This window comes from Gadus morhua, chromosome 17 (genome assembly GCF_902167405.1).
Source record: "Gadus morhua chromosome 17, gadMor3.0, whole genome shotgun sequence".
Classification (NCBI taxonomy): domain Eukaryota; kingdom Metazoa; phylum Chordata; class Actinopteri; order Gadiformes; family Gadidae; genus Gadus; species Gadus morhua.
In genome coordinates, this window is record NC_044064.1 from 16750662 (window position 1) to 16756966 (window position 6305).

At 45.5% G+C, this 6305-nt stretch overlaps 1 long non-coding RNA gene across 1 annotated transcript; it reads left to right on the plus strand.

Annotated features, from left to right (window-relative positions):
- Positions 1–1345: 1345 nt before the first annotated feature.
- Positions 1346–2284, plus strand: LOC115529046 (uncharacterized). The gene is made up of 3 exons (XR_003973444.1): positions 1346–1594; positions 1697–1808; positions 2047–2284. It is a non-coding gene; the product is annotated as an uncharacterized LOC115529046 (long non-coding RNA).
- Positions 2285–6305: the final 4021 nt, after the last annotated feature.

The window sequence follows — 6305 nt, forward strand, 5'->3', positions numbered from 1 at the left end:
CAGATGTAGTGCGCCACATAAAAACCAAAGGCCACCAAGAAAAGCAAGATGCTAAGGTATGATATGTGTAGTCAAGAGTTGTGTGTTATAGTTGATCACGGTAAAGTCATGGTTGATAGTTCTGACTAATTTGTGTTTTGTAGTGTAGTACAGTAGAATTTTCTTAATTTGAGATCTTAGTTGCTGGATGTGTTTTTTACCTGTGGCCAATTATTGCAGGTGATTTGAAATAAATGATGGTCTTTTGGGTTAGGGCTAATCATTTTTAATTTCTTACAGACAAGAAGAGCTGAGGTCAAAATGACAGCTGGGTTAGTAGTTCACAACATCCCCCTAGCCTTTGCGGACCACCTAGGGCCTCTCCTAAAAGAATGTTTCGGGGATTCGAAGACAGCACAGGAGTACAGGTGTGCTAGGACAAAGTCATCCTGCATTACCAATGAAGCAATAGCGATGAAGAAGATGAAAAAAGCCCCCTATACCCTTGTTACAGATGGGTCAAATGACACTGGTATTTCCCAAACTATTTGAGATTTTTCTCCTTTGAAAAACATTTGCTTTGTGTATTTTTAAATCTCAACAACATGAACATCTGTATGATTCTAACTTGTCATTGTAGGAGTGGCAAAGATGAACCCGCTTACTGTCCGGGTCTTCATGGGCAGAAAAGTTGTCCACCAGTTCTTGAATATGTGCGCAACAACTGGGACGAGATGTGGGACAGCAAGTGAGATCTTCACCAAAATGAACACCGCCTTAGAGGAGCATGACATCCCTTGGGAGAACTGCATTGGTCTCTCAGTCGATAATGCAGCTGTGAACGTTGGATCACGTAATTCCATTGCCTCTAGGGTCCTCCAAAAGCATCCCAACACCTATATTCATGGTTGTCCTTGTCATGTGGCAAATAACACCGCCAAAGCTGCAGGAGTGGGATTTTTTAAAGTGAGTTAAGGTCTTTACATGTAACTTTTTATTTGAATCCTAATTACATGCATTGACTGATTATGATTTGATTAATTGCAGGTGTCCCATTTTGATTTGGAGGACATGATAGTGGACATCGGTTACTGGTTCAAGGGTAGCACAAATCGGAAAGGATACCTGAGAGGTATGCATGTTTGATACTATTAAATGTAATATTGAAATGCTGAGCTGTAGAAAATAAATGATATGGAATTAAATGTCTGGAACAGAGTTTTGTGAGCTCCATGAAGCGGAGTACATGGAGGTCCTCCTCCATGTCTCGGTTCGTTGGCTAAGCCTTGAACGCTGTGTGACCAGGATCCTGAGGCTTTATGAAGGCCAGCTACTTCAAATCTGCTGGTATGGTCATCATTTATCTATTTCATTATGCAGCAACTACATGGATTGTTAGTCACATACTTGTATTATTGATAAACTCTTGTTTTGTGTTATTTATTGATTGATTCAAGATGAAAAACAGGCCAGGTTCAAGAGGCTTGTGCAGACGTTCACTGACCCCATGACAGAAGTGTACCTGCTGTTCTTTCAAGCCACCGTTCCAACTTTCACTACTTTCAACTTGCTTCTTCAAAGAGAGCGGTCATCAATATTTATGTTGTATGATGAGGTGAGATTGGATTTTGCAGTTTTTCTATTCTGTGCCTTGCTGATATCTGCAGGGATCTTCTAAAACATGTTTCACCCACTATTTTGTAAATGTCTGTTATAGATGGAGAAATTTGTACGCAAGCTTTGTTCAAAGTTCATTGTTCCAGCAGCTCTGCAGGGCCTTGAGGAGCCTGGTGACATTGCCTTTGGGGAGACGGCAAACCATTTGCCAGGTTAGTGATTGACTATTATCATGATCAAACACTGTGCTATGTGATCAATAACATGTGACACGTAGCCTTGTACCTAGCATTTTGTCACTTCATGAGTAGAAACCTATTAAGGTGTGTGGTAGTCCTTCCATTAACAGTGGGCTTCTGGTTGGATTTCTTGCCCTACATGTCTAGCTGATATTGCAGCATCAGCATGTTAAACCATTTATGTTAACATGGTATGCTGTATCTCTAACAGGAAGAAAGTTGAACATTGGGTTCACAACCAGGGCTAAACTCAACAGGCTACTTGACGAGGGTGACATCACACCACAGCAGGTGGATTCATTCCATGAAGCTGTATTATGTTTCCTGACAAGTGCTGTGGCCTATGCACTAAAGAAGCTGCCACTGAAAGAGCCACTGCTCAAACATTCAAAATTTGTAGACGTACGGCAGAGGGCTGAAAGTGACATCGGAGATGTCCTGTACTTTGTTGAAAGGTTCGTTTTTTTCCCCTCTAATTATTGTCTATCATCTTAGCTATAGTATCCTGCTTTTTATGATGATATATGTTCACTCCTAAACATAAGCTATTCTTATATGGCTTCTCCTCAAAGATGCGTATGAACTGCTGTTAATATGACAATATACCTAACAACTTGTAACTACTTTCATAAATAGGTTTCCCCGTCTCCTCCCATACCATGGTCCAGAGGAGCATGACCTTCTGGGTGAGGAGTTTCTAAGTTATCAGACCATGCCAATGATATCCCTGCAGGATGAAACTGAAATGGAAAGCTTCTGGGCTGAAATGGCAACCCGGAAACATAAGGTAAAACAATTTATTTTTTTGTGTTTCCATTTGGCAGCTGTGGCTTGGCTGTTTTGCTTGTCGCATGTATATATTGTCATGCATTTTCCAAATTTTGCATATTTTTATCTGAACTGTGTTAATGGATCAACCTACAGTATACTTACAGTTTTAATCAATAAAAAATCAAGGTATGTTTTTCCATTGTGTTCTTGATGCATTTTCCATAGGTGACAGGAGCCAACGAATTTCAGAGGCTTGCTGCCGTTGCCAAGCTGGTCCTGGTGTTGCCCGATTCCAACGCAGACGCTGAGAGGGTGTTTTCAGTTGTGGGACTGAACAAAACCAAGACCAGAAACAGCCTAGCACTGGATGGCACCCTGTCCTCAATAATGACCATAAAGATGGCCGACCTGGAGCCCTGATTCAAATGGGAGCCCCCCTCAGATGTCCTCAAGGCCTCCAAGAAAGCCACAGGCCAGTATAACCGTGCCCACAGATCATAGACGAGGACTAGCTTCTGATCTGCATCTGATACGGATGACTTCATTTATTGTTATTTTTGTAATGCATTCATCTTTTATTGCTTGAAAAAGTTGTACTGTTTAAGCACTGTTTCTAATGGACCATGTGGTGGGAGGCTTTGAATGAAGAATAATTTATCTCCCTAACTAATCTTGTCGTTTTTGGCTGAACATAAATCATGAAGTGCTCTTAAGAATACAATTATTCACAACATAGGTTAGGTTTCAGTTCAGAATTTGTTTAATACCATTGTTGTGGTCAAAATATCAATCAACCTACCTAGGTCAAATCTTACACTGGTCTATGAATAAGGCTATATTGTGACACATAGGCAGTCATTTAGGCACAACAATAGTTTTCTGGTTTAATGTCCAACTCCAGACTAGGCCCTACAAGTCCTGATGCCAAACATGAATCAGAATAAGTTCAGGTATTGCACATCTTTATCAGACCACCCAAAAATCCACTATAATAAAGGAAATCACATCTACTTGATCCAAAATTTCCTGGGGATGGACCTTCAGCTATGTCTTTGCTTCACATAATGTAACCAATATTGCCCATCTCCAGTGAGCCGCCCCTATCAATGGCTTGGGGCCTACCCACAAACCACCAAAATGCAGGGTACTGAGGGGAAAAACGGTCTGTCTAGTTACTGGACCAGATAAAATGAGACGGAGAGGTAATAAAGTCTGTCGGCACGAGGACCTTGGATTTATTAAGTAAAGTGGCAACGGTTATACAGAGTCATAAAGCGTGAGAGATCGAATATGTCTAAGTCCCTAATCAGCGCTGATGGTTCGTCCAGAGCTTCGCCTCCGTGGAAGGTCTGCTTCAGAAGAAGATCAAGAGTCCCTGTGTGATACAGTTTTATGCTGTCGAAATGTCTCCTGTGTGATAAATTAAAACGGGGAGTGCCCCCCCGAAATGTCTCCTGTGTGATAATTGAATGTGGCTCTCCCGTTCTTGAGGATGACTGGTGCATTGTCTGAGTGTCTACTCAGACTCTAGTGCAAATGCCTGCTTGGGAAATGGGGCCTTGGCTCTGGCCTTGACCTGACTATATTATCATGTTTGTGTTATGTGTTCGTTGGGTTAGAGCAAGAGTTGACTATATTGTAATGTGTCTGCCATGTGATGTGCTCATCAGGCTAGGGTAGGAGTTAGCTATATTTGTAATGTACATGTGATGTACTCAGCAGGTTATTTTTCCCAACAGTACTCAGCAGGTTATTTTTCCCAACATACCCCCCTCAAGTCGTCGCAAGACGACTTTTACTCATTAGGGGTACGAGGGATAGGACTCCAGCGCGGGACTACCATTAGAAACAACAGAAGGAAGGCAAAATGATCATAAAAACAAACAACCATGAGCATGGGACTAAAACAACTCGCTGGACCGGGTGTATGGGGAACCACGTGGGAGAAACGCCACCCATGCTTCAGACATGGGTATGCCATACACACCCCACCTAGGGGGTGGCATCCACCCCGGCCTTACATCGCGAGCAGACAATACCAACAATACTGGCAGCAGATGATACACAACAAAACCAACACCAAACCATAACAACAACAACAAAATGCAACAACAAAACTAACAGTAAACAATAACGATATAAACAAAATGCAACAATCACACAAACACTACACAATAACAATCACAGGAAAGAAATGCAACCATGAAACGTGTCCCTAAATAATAATAATAATATCAGAAAGATATGAGGTACACAACGAATGGCAAATCCCCCTCAACCCATCCCTAGATGACCACACACTAAGGATGTGAGGAGGAGTTAACTGGTCGTGTAACAATAAGCAATCACACGCATGGGGTATCCAGGGTAGGCCCAGGGCACGGGAACAACTGAAACCACGGAATAGTCCTGAGCGTCATCACGGGCAGGTGGTCGCAAGGCGCCACCTGAGCATTAGACCCTTTTATTCAACTGCGCTCAGGACCTCATCTGATAAACGGGCAATCAAGGCCCCTGGAATCTCGCCCGTGTGTATCCCCGAGCTCCATCTAGTGGGACAGCGATATAAACAACAACATTTGCGTTCCCGGCGTTGGTCGCGTAGACGCGGGCATAGATATGGGAGCGGCTAAAAACAGTGAAGCGTACAGAAGCGAATACCACCAGGGGCGCCCTCAAGCCTTAAGGGAACGGGCCGCAGCCCCTGGTGCCGGAACGCAGATCCCTGGTCCGGGCGACGTGGGTGCATCAGGTGGGGGGGGGTGGTGCCGTTGGCGGGGACGGGAATGGGGCAGCCCACCTGGAGAGGTTACTAGCACGTCACAGGCGGGGGGGGGGAGGGGGGCGTGGTGGTGGGGTTTCAGCATACGGTGGTGGAAACAGGACGCCGGGGCCGTGCACCTGGAGAGGTGAGATAAGGGGTATGTTCTCGAAACCCGCGGCTATCTGGTCTGCTAACTTAAACTGGTTTGGAACGCCCCGGGGAATGCCTATGCTATCCATGTACGTGGGGGTGTTCTTGGTTAGGTCAAAGTGGTTGGTCAGAGCGGTGTCGCGGCGGTGTCGAGAGGTAGTCTGGTTGTCGGACCCGGGCGAACCCCGGGTAAAGAGCGTGACGGGCATAAGTAAGCGCACTATAATGCAGGTTCCGGACCATTGTGCCGGGAGTGTAAGTCTGAGGGTGAATTTGTCACAGGACCAGAATAGGTCTTGGCGTCCTAAGCCCGGTTTGTTCATGTTGGGCCAAAGCGTAACGTTCGTGATGGAGTGGCACCACGACGGTGGTACCGCCCCAACTTTTACCGTTCCGACCCTGGTGATGCAAGAGTGGGTGTACTCCCCAGGGGAGTACACCGGGGGAAGTGAGTCGTTAAGGCCGGGTGGAAACAGAGAGCTAAGGAGGCCGCAGCCGGCCGGTTTGGGGGTAACAAACAGAGCTAACATGCAGTGAGAACCGATGGGGTCGCTGGTAAAATCGAACAGTACTGTGGTTGAGATGAGATGGGGGCGAGCTGACGCACAGGCTACGCAGTCGGACAGCCCCTGGAATCGGATCGTAGCAGCAATCCAGCTGAGCCATGCGTTATCGTCTGCGTAGCCGGTCGCGAGCGCGATGGAATCGTGGGTGGGGAGCTGCCCCACAGAATCTAAATCAAAAATCGTGACCGGGCCGTCGCGAGTCATTATGGGTCGGGCCGG